This window comes from Mauremys mutica, chromosome 26 (genome assembly GCF_020497125.1).
Source record: "Mauremys mutica isolate MM-2020 ecotype Southern chromosome 26, ASM2049712v1, whole genome shotgun sequence".
In the NCBI taxonomy this organism is placed as follows: Eukaryota; Metazoa; Chordata; order Testudines; family Geoemydidae; genus Mauremys; species Mauremys mutica.
This window is the reverse complement of record NC_059097.1, coordinates 14,036,642-14,049,582: the sequence shown is the minus strand read 5'-3', so window position 1 is coordinate 14,049,582 and position 12,941 is coordinate 14,036,642. Positions and strand designations below refer to the sequence as shown.

The 12,941-nt window shown below is 49.2% G+C and overlaps 1 protein-coding gene across 1 annotated transcript in view; it reads left to right on the top strand.

Moving 5' to 3' along the window:
* Positions 1 to 12,941, top strand: part of LOC123356642 (zinc finger protein 850-like) — a 56,981-nt gene that overhangs the window by 35,524 nt on the left and 8,516 nt on the right. The gene's annotated exons all lie outside the window — the stretch shown is intronic.

The following is a 12,941-nucleotide window of genomic DNA, read 5'->3' as shown; positions in this document are numbered from 1 at the left end:
GGGCTGAGCTTCGTCCCGCTCAGAGCCGCGTGGTGTTCTTATGTTCTTATGCTAACGGCTCGACAAGCAGAAGGCAAATCAAAAGACCCCCCCCACCACCACCAAAGCGATTATTTGTGTCATCTCATGATTTTAAAGCCAGTCCCGTGAGTTTTGAACATCTGGGGTTGGCCGTACTGCAGACCTATTGCCGAAACCCTCCTACCCCATCCAATGCACCCAGACTTTCCTAAAGCATCAAGTCCTGCTTCTGTCGGAAACTTGCCTGCCGCTGGAAGTGCTTTGCCACAGCCAGCGAGTCCCCCCAGGGCTGCATCCTCCCAACAGCTCCTCCCCTCACACTGACACCCCCATGGACCCTCCCCCTCACAGCCCCTCCCCCTCACAGTGACACCCCCATGGACCCTCCCCCTCACAGCCCCTCCCCTCACACTGACACCCCTAAGGACCCTCCCCCTCACAGCCCCTCCCCTCACACTGACACCCCCATGGACCCTCCTCCCAACAGCCCCTCCCCTCACACTGACACCCCCATGGACCCTCCCCATCACAGCCCCTCCTCCTCACACTGACACCCCTAAGGACCCTCCCCCTCACAGCCCCTCCCCTCACACTGACACCCCCTGGGACCCTCCCCCTCACAGCCCCTCCCCTCACACTGACACCCCCATGGACCCTCCCCCTCACAGCCCCTCCTCCTCACACCGACGCCCCATGCCCCCCCCCAGTCAGCAATGCAGCGGCTCTGGGGCTGCCGGACCCGCGCGGGGGCGGGGACCGGGGCGCGGGGCTCGGGGGTTCGGGGCTCGGTCCCGTCCCCACGCAGCGCTGCCGCAGCCCGGGGCGGGGACCGGGGCTCGGCCCAGGAAGGGGCTGGAGCAGCCGGGGCGGAAGCCGGGAAACAAAGGCCAGAAACGCGGGGCCGCTCCCGGGCCGGGCGAGACGAGCCGCTGCTCCCCGGGGGTCCGTGCTGCGTGGGGGGGGGGATTAACCCCTCCCTGCCCGGCCGGGGGGGGGGTTTCCTCCAGCGGGGACCAGCCCCGGAGCCAGCGGCTGCAGGTGAGTGAGAGAAATGCTGGGGGGGGGGGGAAGTGTCTCTCTTTGCAAATAGCTGGCGGGGTGTGTGGGGGGGGGTCCTCAGACCTCCCAGCCCCCCCCCCCCCCCGGGGTCCAGCTGCGCTCAGGAGCCAAACGGAGGGAGGGAGGGAGGGAGGGAAGGGCTGAAAGAGGAGCCGGGGGTGGTGGAGGAGCCAGTGCTGCTGATTGGAGAAGGAAGGGGTTTGTGTGTGGGGGGGGGGACACCCCTTTTTCTGGACCAGCTGCTGTTGGGGAGAGAGACAAGCCGGGCCCGGAGCTGGGCTTCAGGCCTGTGTGTGTGTCTATGGACCACTCATGGGCAAACCCTTCCTGCCCCGATTTAATGTGGACACAAAATACCCTCAGATCCAGGGGAGTGGGGGGCTTTTTCTCTCCTATTCAGGGGTCGGCAGCGTGTCCGCGGTACAACTGTTGAGGCGCGGGGGGGAAGGGGCACTCTGAGCGGCTTCCCCGCAAGCGGCTCCCCCATCCCTGAGACCTCCGTGAAATGGGGGGCCCCATAGCTGACCAGCCGCTGCCGGCACGGGGGACCCCCGCAGCACGTGTGGTGGAGGGACCCCTTCCAGCTCCCAGCCTGCAGGGTGGCGGCCCCCCCACCCTAACTCCCAGCCCCACAGGGTGGTGGGTCCCCTCAACTTCCAGCCGTTGCAGGTGGGGGTGGAGGCAGGGTGCTGGACCCTGCTCCATCTCCAGTTTGTCAGGGTTGTTTTTAGTCAACGTCAAGGACAGGTCACCACTTTGGTGAATTTTTGTTAATTTCCTCTGACCTGACCCTGACGTCGACTCAAAATATTCATGACAAAATCGTAGCCTTAATAATGGTACTGACGCTTCCCTGTCTTCACTGGCAGTACCTCGCCTGATGCAGCCGCATTCGCCTTTTTCATGCCTGCCTCACGTTGGCGGCTCGTAGTCACCCTGTGATCAACCAGTACAATCAGGTCTTTCTCCTCCTCTGTTGCTTCCGTCTGAGACGTCCCCGGCTTATAACAAAAAACGCTTGTTGTTAGTCCCTATGTGCGTGACCTTGCACTTTGCACTGTTAAATTTCATCCCGTTTCCAGTTTTCAAGGTCATCCAGGTCTTGTGTGATATTCCGGTCCTCCTCTGTACTGGCAATTCCCCCTCCAGCTTTGTGTCAGCTGCAAGTTCTGTTCACACACTCATGCTTTTTGTGCCCAGGTCATAGGCTCTGACTCTGGGTGCTCTGGGGCTGGCCAGCCTCCCCCGTCAGCTGGGGCAGGAAGAGGCGGGCGAGGGGGGGCCTTGGGGGAAGGGGTGCAGTGGGGGCAGGACCTTGGGCGGCGCAAGAGTCGAGCACACACTCCCGGGAACTCAAAAAGTTGGCGCCTCTGGCCAGGGTCATTAATAAAAATGTGGAATAAGATTGGTCCCAAGACCGATCCCTGAGGAACTCACTAGTAACCTCCCTCCAGCCTGACAGCTCACCGTTCACTATGACCCCTTGTAGTCTCCCCTTGAAGCAGGTCCTTCTCCACCTTTCAATTCTCACATTAATCCCCAGTGCTGTCAGATGCTACCGGTGTGGTGCTCTGCTCTGTTCAGTGTTGGTATCGCTCGGCTGCGTGCGCGTGTTCCCTCTGCGTGCTGCCCCGGCTCTGCGCAGATCGCTGACCCAGCAGATCCCGACGAGAACCCCCAGTGACCACAGAGTCTAGTAAGGTACGAAGGCACCTGGGCCAGGTTTATTGTCAAACGAAGCACAATGATAGTTCCCCTAGATTGCTACTCTAGTAAAAGGCATACTGCGGGTATGTGCCCCCTGGCAATGGACTCAGCTCAGTCACTGGCGGGACTCTCCACTGCCCCCTCGGCCGGACAAAGACACGGCCCCAGGGGTGCATTCGTATACACAGGTACAAACAAGTTACACATCACTCCTGACGTATTGAGGTGCAACCCCTCTACGTAGTAAGGTGCCGCCTCTCACCTTGTACATGTTGGTCTTGACCATTACTTTAGTTCAGGCCTCAGGCCTCATACCAGGCCTCTGATACCAAGGTTTATATCTCAGGGCTTCCTCTTACTACATTCCCCCACTTTTTGTCTTTTTATGGGGGGGGGGGGATGTTTACCCACCGTCCCGGAAAAGCACAATGCCTGGACTGAAGATAACCCAGTGGGCTAAACACTGTTATGTGGTTACCTTATTTTACCATCCATACACTCATGCCCCATCTGTCGGTTTAGTCTGCACAGTCCCACGTACGACTGTTAGGCAGATTTTATTGTCCAATTATTTTTTAGTCCCTTATGATGGGCCTGGGAATGTTAGGCCCAGGACCGTGACTGAGGAATGTAGTATTATGAATGAGCCTTAGAGGCACTCCCAGATAATTAATATATATGAATTATATGGATATGGCATATATATTTGTAGTGTGTATGGGCATATATGTATAGTATGTATGTGTACCTATGACACCACCTTATATCCAAGCATAACCATGTTTTTCCAGGCTGCTGGTGTCCTCTGGCCCTTTTACTTTGGTGACACAGATAGAAACACACTCTTATTAGGGCAATTCCAGTGACCACCTCTCTCATCATTAGTAGTAGGCTGAGTGTTTTGAAATACTGGGATAAGTGTCCCACACTGCTATGGATATGAGAAGTAAAACAGAAATTTGGAGTAGTGACACTACCACTGAGGCCTTTATATATAAATATATTGTAATTAGTTACTGCATGTACTGTCCATTCATGTTATAGGTTATCCTTAAGGCTGGTTGTCACCCTCGGGTCAGCTTCACTGGGCAGGAAACAGAAGTGGGTAGCTGCTCTGTTCCAGTGGTTGATGTAGGTCCAGTTGTTTCTTACGGATGCTGTCTTCCAGATAACCTACTGAACAGACAGTAACCAATTTATCAAATATTGCTGTGTCTGGATTTAATATTGGTACCCAGACACTGAACAAGATTGTTTTGAATAACATGTGCCTCAGTTAGGATGGAGTGTCACTGACCCAAATTATGACTGGTACTAACGGGCAATTTGTTTACCCAATTAGTAGTTACTATGTAACCTAGTTTCTTTACCAATTTGTTTTTTCCTTGCCTTCATGTTGTTTGCTGCCATTCGTTTGTTGATTTTAACCTGTGTGTTGGTTAAACAATTTAGCAAGGTTATACATATTGTACATGTTGTACAGCAATCATACAGTACAGCAGTACAATGATAATACAGTAGTACAGCAATAATACAGTTGTTTTTACACAGTAACCAAGTTGAAATTAAATGACAGTTTTCCTGGTCCAGCTAGTGGTTTTTAGCTGATTGTTAACTTAATTGTCCATATATGGTAGGTAGAGGTGTATTTGACCAGGCTCTTATTTATAAAGCACTTCATTTTTCTTTTCTTGATGCTTTGGGGGTTTCTTCACTGTATACTGATATTATCTGGTGTCTTCAGGGTGTGATATTTTCTGGCATCTTTCGTCTGTGGGATGCAACTTAAACAACTTTTGTTAGTTAACAGTAAAGTTGTTTGTTTGTTTGTTTTCAGTAACCCAAACTTAATACACAGTTTTAACTTTGTTTGTAATAAGAACAATGTAATAGGGACTGAGTCTTTTATAACACAAGCTGTACTTTTGCAATTGTTGTATAGACGTAATGCTTAACGGCTAAAATAAATGTTCATAATCTTCCATGGGAAGGTGTATTACTTTCCCTTGCTGAACACTTTGTTTCAGCAAATGAGTTAGTAACATAATTTTAACTAGCTTTTTAGAGTTAATTTGCTTGTGATACCAATTTTACTCTTGTTAACTGTTTAGAAGCACAAACTTTAATAACCATTGCTATCCATTAACATAACATAACAAAAGAAAAGCATATACAATTAAACCAAAATAAATTTTAAATACAGATACATACAAATACTTTGAGGGTATTTGAGGATATACTTTCAAGATGCTTTGTTATGTTTGAGAGCCAAAGGTGGAAACCTGTTGAAATTGTTTGGTTAGCTTTATGCATAAATTGTTATTTTAAAACATTTTGGTTATGACATTCTTATAACTATATTTAAAAGTGCAAACAAGTTTATAAAAAGCCCAAACAAGAAATTGACATTTTGTTAATATTATCCTTACCTTAATGTTGAGGTTTCCCCCTTACATTTTTTCTTTGAATAACAATTTAAAAAAAAAACAACTTAAAAAACAAAATTGTGATTTGATAAAAGAGAATTCTTTTTGTTTGCAATTGCATTATTTGTTGAGGCAGAAATATATGTACATATATTTGTAACTGAAACCTTTTTGAACTTTGCACAAAAAATTGGTGTTATTACTACTATGATTATACCCTAACCGTGATTTTAAAATAGGGTGGTACCACATCTACATATATTTTTTTTTAAAAAGGGTATAAAATTGACTTTTGTTGCAACAAAATAAAAATAATTTTAAAAAAGAGTCATGTGACACACACAACTTAGACACAAGACACACACATGCCGTACAGGACAAACTTACAATTAAAAACAAATGGCGCCAGAATTCTATTCATAACTATACAAAATAACACAACCAAAAATAAAAAGTAAAAAGGGTTAAACATTTGAATAAACAAGTTATTACCTTATTTAAAACTTGTAGCATAAATTTTATAAAATATATATTAATATTGTATTGTATTAATTTGGTAACCAGGAATTTTGCATTACTTTATATTTAACATTATTTTAAAACTCTGCTATATGGAAATAAGAAAAGCCCATGTTTCAAATATTAGTTAGTGGTTAGTATTAGAAGCAGAGAGTGCATTTCTGTTGCTTGGCAACCATATCTTCAAGAAAGGTAGGAATAATTCCAGCTGTTGCATTCCTGAAGGGTTAAAATAATTAATTTACTGGATTTATTTAAAGTAAAGTTTTTACCTTGTTTTCTTTTCGTTTCTTGTTTTGTTCTGTTTTCAATTGCTTCATCCTTTGGAGGTTTCTGTAAAAACTATAACTTTTAACTTTTAAAACAAAGAGAGAGAGCCGAAGTGAGGAGAGGCGGGGGAAAAGGGTGGGTGAAGAGCAACCTAGGAAGGTAGCGAGACCTGAGCCAAGAGAGATTAACTCCATCAAGGTATTTGAAAGTACAGGCAGCAGCAGCAAGTTTAGCAAACTGAGAAAACATATAAAGGACAAAACTTAACCGGTATGTAAAAATATTTGAGAAAGAAGGTTCTATTTTCAGATATGAGCGCAGAGTGTGGTTCCGTGGGTCAAAGCAATTGGGAACCTGCACAGTTGGGAATTGCACCCCTGGTTTTTATCCTGGCTCTGAGAGGAGATTGGGGGTAGTTACCTGCTCTTGTAAAACCTGAATTTGTTCCCCCAGTGTCTGTTGCTTTTGTGTGTATGCCAAATGGATGGTGGGAGGGCCCTTTTTTGCTGCAGTTAACTGTTTCTGGGCATGTGTTAATGCATCAATTCTAGGTGTTAATTTCAGTTTTTTACTTTGAAATTCTTTTTATTCACTCCCCTGCGATCGAGTCGCAGCTCCTGTCCCCTAATGTGCTCTGTGAACTGTTCCACTTTTTCCTTCATTTGATTTACCAATTCAGCGAGAGTATTGTGCGCTACTCTTTCCTGCCGTGCACTTACTTGTCCCGTTCTGACAGGCACCAGTCTAGGTTCCGGTTTAAGTTTAACTGGAACCCGGCTTTTCTCATAAGGTGATGGTTGCAATGCAGTGGACCCAGTTTCATCTTTTAATTTTACTAGAGCCACCTTTTTCCATTTCTGTCCCCATTCTTCAGGCACAGGGGAGCTACCTGAAGCCGCCTCTTCACCACCAATATTTATAACAGGGGACGGCACATGTATTTTTTGTAGGTTCCTTACAGCTGTTTCCAGTGTTTCACTCTGTTCCTGTACTGGTTGTCTCTGGGCTGCTCGCCACCCTGCAAGGGGGGGTGGGAGCATTCCAGGGCTGTGTAGCTTCTTTTGATTCCTTTAACTCTTTCTTTGTTACTGTTACTTGCCCTGCCACGTTTGTGGCTATTTCAACCATCTCACTGACATAGACATTAGTTGCAGAATTCTTGCTTTTTTACTTTTTTTTTTCCAGAGCCTCGGTTTCTACCATCGCTCTACATAGGCCAGTCCATCTTTCCCCATTCTTCAATTCATATGGACCCCCCTTACTGGCAATCCAGCGGGTCCAGGAGTTATCAAACTCCATGGGGATCAAAAGGGAGGGGATCAGGGGGTTCCCTAGCACGAGGTTTTCTGCCATGTTAGATTGCGATTCTTACAGCGGACAGCTCGCTTACTCAGCAGATCAGCGGTCGGGGTCACTAGTGTTGTCAGATGGTACCGGTGTGGTGCTCTGCTCTGTTCAGTGTTGGTATCGCTCGGCTGCGTGCGCGTGTTCCCTCTGCGTGCTGCCACACCTCTGCGCAGATCGCTGACCCAGCAGATCCCGAGGAAACCCCCAATGACCACAGAGTCTAGTAAGGTACGAAGGCACGTCGGCCAGGTTTATTGTCAAACGAAGTACAATGATAGTTCCCCTAGGGTATGGCTGCACTTACGGTTTGCAGCGCTGGTAGTTTGCAGCGCTGGTCGTCCAGCTGTGCAGGGCCAGCGCTGGAGTGTGGCCACACTCACAGCTACCAGCGCTGGTGTGTGGCCACATTTGCAGCATTTGCAGCGCTGTTGGGAGTGCTGCATTATGGGCAGCTATCCCAGCATTCAAGTGGCAGCAACGTGCTTTTCAAAAGAGAGGGGTGGAGTGGGGTCTAGTGTGACAGGGAGCGGGGGGAGAGAGAGAGAGTGGATTTTTGGAGCCAACACTGTGAGTTAGCTTCCTGCATTGAAAAATCATAAAATCTTCCCGACCCCTTAGTCTTAACTCTTAAATTGCAAATAGCCTGTATCCCAAGGGACTGCCTTGCTCTGTCAAGCAAACACTCACTTCCTGCCTGCCTCATCCACAGGGGGTTATCTCATTTGATTGTTCACAGCCAGATACAGATTGATCACAGCAAACAGGAGCTGTCAGTTTGTTTTTATAAGCAGCTCCAGTATCAACGGAGCTCAGGACGGAGCTCAGAGTTCACAACAAAACAAAGAGGCTGCATAACAAAACAAAGGTAATAATTTAGTTACAAGCATTCTGGGATATCTCCTTATACCCTGGAGGCCAATCACAGCGCTGGTGAGTGTCCACACTTGATGACCAGCGCTGCAGAACCAGCGCTGCAATCGTTATACCCCAGTCAGAGCCAGGTGTACGGCCAGCGCTGCAGCCAGGGAGTTGCAGCGCTGGATGTGCCCTGCAGGTGTGGCCACTTCTAATTGCAGCGCTGGAAAGCCTCCACCAGCGCTGCAACTCGCAAGTGTAGCCATACCCCTAGATTGTTACTCTAGTAAAAGGCATACTACTATGTGCCCCCTGGCAATGGACTCAGCTCAGTCAGTGGCGGGACTTTCCACTGCCCCCTCGGCCGGACAAAGACACCGCCCCAGGGATGCATTCTTATACACAGGTACAAACAAGTTACACATCACTCCTGACGTATGAGGTGCAACCCCTCTACGTAGTAAGGTGCCGCCTCTCACCTTGTACATGTTGGTTTGAACAAAACAACTCTATCCATCATATTCCCCTTTTGGCCCTGTCATTGGGATGGGTCGGCCTGTTCCTTGTTATCTGTGTGGCGTGTACGAGTGTGCGAATGTTCTGCTGTCTAGTGTCCAGTACCTTTTAGATACGTATCTCTTTGCAGCATCGGCCCTTTCCTTGCCAGCGTCCGTGAGCAGGGCCTGCCTCTGGCTCACAGCTTCACTTTGCTTTATGTGAGCAAAGTCTTGACCATTACTTTAGTTCAGGCCTCAGGCCTCATACCAGGCCTCTGATACCAAGGTTTATATCTCAGGGCCTCCTCTTATTACACTGAATAGTTTCCCATGTGGAACTGTATCAGATGCCTTACTGACATCCAGGTAGATTAGATCCACTGCATTTCCTTTGTCTAAAAAATCAGTTACCTTCTCCAAGAGGGAGATCAGTTTGGTCTGGCATGATCTATCTTTCATAAAACCCTGTTGTATTTTATCCCAATTACCACTTACCTCTATGTCCTTATCTCAAAATTTGTTCCAAGGTTGAGCTCAAACTCACAGGCCTGAAGTTTCCTGGATCACTTTCCCTCCCCCCCGACCGCTTTCTTATTAGCAATTCTCCAGCCATAGGCTACAACCCTCAATTTTACAGTCCTGGTGAGAGGGTTTGGGACTGTTCTGTAATCAAGTGACCAAGCATTTTCCCAGCGCAGAATCATAGAAATGTGGGGTTGGAATTAACCTCGAGAGGTCACCTATTCCTCCAGCCCCCTGCACTGAGGCAGGATCAAGGAAACCTTGTGTGTCCAACCTGCTCTTAAAAACCTCCAGTGGTGAGGATTTCACAGCCTCCCTTGGTAACCTATTCCAATACTGAAGTAGCCTTTTTTGCCACAGTCGTCTGTTCGACCTAGTTTTAATTTGTGAGCCACCATAACCCCCGGAGCCTTTTCAGCCTCGTCAGTTGTTCCCCATTTTGTAGCTGCGCATTTGTAGCAGTTTCCACTTCTCTTTACTGAATTGCATCATGTTGACTTCAGACCAGTTCTCCAATGTGTCAACATCATTTTGAATCCTAATCCTGCCCCACAAAGAACTCCCAACCCCGCCCAGCTTGGTGTTAGCTGCAGTTTTTATAAGCATCCAATCCATTGTCCAAGTCATTCATGAAAATTTTGAATGGTACCAGACCCAGCACTGACCCCTCAGACTCTCAGGGTTGGAAGGGACCTCAGGAGGTATCTAGTCCAACCCCCTGCTCAAAGCAGGACCAATCCCCAACTAAATCATCCCAGCCAGGGCTTTGTCAAGCCTGACCTTAAAAACCTCTAAGGAAGGAGATTCCACCACCTCCCTAGGTAACCCATTCCAGTGCTTCACCAGCCTCCTAGTGAAATAGTGTTTCCTAATATCCAACCTAGACCTCCCCCACTGCAACTTGAGACCATTGCTCCCTGTTCTGTCATCTGCCACCACTGAGAACTGCTGAGCTCCATCCTCTGTGGAACCCCCTTTCAGGTAGTTGAAAGCAGCTATCAAATCCCCCCTCATTCTTCTCTTCTGCAGGCTAAACAATCCCAGTTCCCTCAGCCTCTCCTCATAAGTCATGTGCTCCAGCCCCCTAATCATTTTTGTTGCCCTCCGCTGGACTTTCTCCAATTTATCCACATCCTTCTTGTAGTGTGGGGCCCAAAACTGGACACAGTCTCCAGATGAGGCCTCACCAGTGCCGAATAGAGGGGAATGATCACGTCCCTCGATCTGCTGGAAATGCCCCTACTTATACAGCCCAAAATGCCATTAGCCTTCTTGGCAACAAGGGCACACTGCTGACTCATATCCAGCTTCTCGTCCACCGTAACCCCTAGGTCCTTTTCTGCAGAACTGCTGCCCAGCCATTCGGTCCCTAGTCTGTAGCAGTGCATGGGATTCTTCCGTCCTACATGCAGGACTCTGCACTTGTCCTTGTTGAACCTCATCAGATTGAACTAAATGAACTAAAGCCTGTTCTGAAATCTCTCCAGTTACCCTGGCCGGCTGCAGAATAACACCCATGTTTTCTTTCAGTTCATCCCAGCCTCCCGTGGGACAGGGCAGGGAAATGGCTGCGGTGGAGCCCGTTCAGGTAGGGATCACGGGGGAGTTGCCGGTGGGTTGTTTTTGGAGGGAGAGGGGCAGTAAACAACTAGGAGGTGGGAGCGTCTGAGGAGTTTGGTCTGGAGGTGGGAGAGAGGGAGGGGGACAAACCCTGCTGGAACTTGGGGTCTAGATTCTAGGGGCAGCCCCATGGGGATCGAGGGAGGAAATGGCACTATTGTGGAACAGGAAACAAACCTTCTGGACAGGGCTAGAAAACGGTCTGACAATCCCCGTGCTGGAGCATGACCCTTCTAGTCAGAGGTTGCAATGAAGGCCCATCCGCAGCCAACGTCCTGGTTAATGGGAGCCATCAAGATGCCGAAGCAACATTAACGGCCCCCACTTTGCACAATTACAATAGGCCCCCAGGGTTATATTTCATATGCCTAGTTTCAGATACAAGAAAGATACATTCATATAAATAGGATGATCACACTCGGTAGATTTCAGAGTAGCACCCGTGTTAGTCTGTATCCACAAAAAGAACAGGCGTCCTTGTGGCACCTTAGAGACTAACCAATTTATTTGAGCATAAGCTTTCGTGGGCTACAGCCCACTTCATCGGACGCATGCAGTGGAAAATGCAATAGGAAGATATAGATATAGACACAGAGCACATGACACAATGGGTGTTACCCTGCACACTCTAAGGAGAGTGATCAGTTCAGGTGAGCTATTATCAGCCCATTTCCAGCACTTGAGAAGGAGATGTAAGGAACTGGGGCGGGGAGGAGGGCAGATAAGCCTGGGGAAATAGTTTTACTCAGTCGATTATAAGCTTTGTAATGATACCTTACAAGAGACCTTTCGCATGAAGCGTATTCCAGTTACGTCATAGTCACACTCATTGGCCTGTGTTCATAACATCATAGGGAGTGTGAGGTCACAGAGGGGTGGGGCTCTCTCTCTCTCTCTCTCTCTCTCTCTCTCTCCCCTCACCCCGATGCCACCTGAGCCAGGTGAGGGTGAGCGTAGCAGGTTCCCCCTGGGGTGCCACCTGGAAATCCACCCTGACCAGCCTGGGCTGTACTTCTGTGACAAGCCGCAAAGCCCTCCCTGGGCTGCACTTTCTCCAGCATTCACCCAGGTAGGGACACACCCAGGTGCGGTTACCTCACCGCAACACCCTCACTTCTGCGCTGCGGCCTTCAGAGCTGGGCGGCCAGAGGGTGGCCGCTGCTGAGCCAGAGAGGGCCCAGTTCTGAAGGCAGCCGTGCAGAATCAAGGGTGGCAATACCACGCCAGCCTTACTTCTGCGCTGCTGCTGGCAGCTGTGCTGCCTTCAGAGCCGGGCTCCCGGCCAGCAGCCGCGGCTCCCTGGCCACCCAGCTCTGAAGGCCGCAGCGTCGTCAGCAGCAGCGCAGAAGTAAGGGTGGCAATACCACGACCCCCCTACAGTAACATTGTGACCCCCTCCCCAACCCTTTTGGGGTCAGGACCCCGAGAGAGACACCACGGGGACACTTCAGATTTAAAGATCTGAAATCATGAGATGGACAATTTTTAAAATCCCCTGACCGTGAAATTGACCAAAATGGAGGGTGAATTTGGTAGGGCCCTGGGTGTGAATCTGGAGGTGGAAGGCAGTTTGGGTGAAAGTGACCGTGAAATGGCAGATGTCATGACTGTAAGGAAAGGAAGGAGAGAAAGCAGGAGAATAAGGGCAATGGACTTCCACCAAGCAGAGTTCAGCGCCCCCAGAGAGCTGGTCGGTAGGGCCCCTATCGAAGGGGGAAAGGTGTTTAGCAGAGGCGGCAGTTCCTCAGGGAGAAAATATTCCAGGAGCAACAGCTAAGGGTTGCCAACTGTCTAAACACACGAACCCAAACACCCTTGCCCCGCCCCCTTCCCCAAGGCCACGCCCTGCCCCTTTTCCGAGACCCCGTCCCCACCACTCCACACCCCCTCCTTCCGTCGCTCGCTCCCCCCACCCGTACTCACTTTCACCGGGCTGAGGCAGGGGATTGGGGTGCGGGCCGAGGGGTTTGGAGTATGGGAGAGGGCTCCGGGCTAAGCCTGGGACAGGGGCTTGCATTAAATTCATCCTAATTATGATATAGTTATATCATACAATATCCCTGTGAAGAATACGGGGTGCAGTGTCCCAGTGGGATTG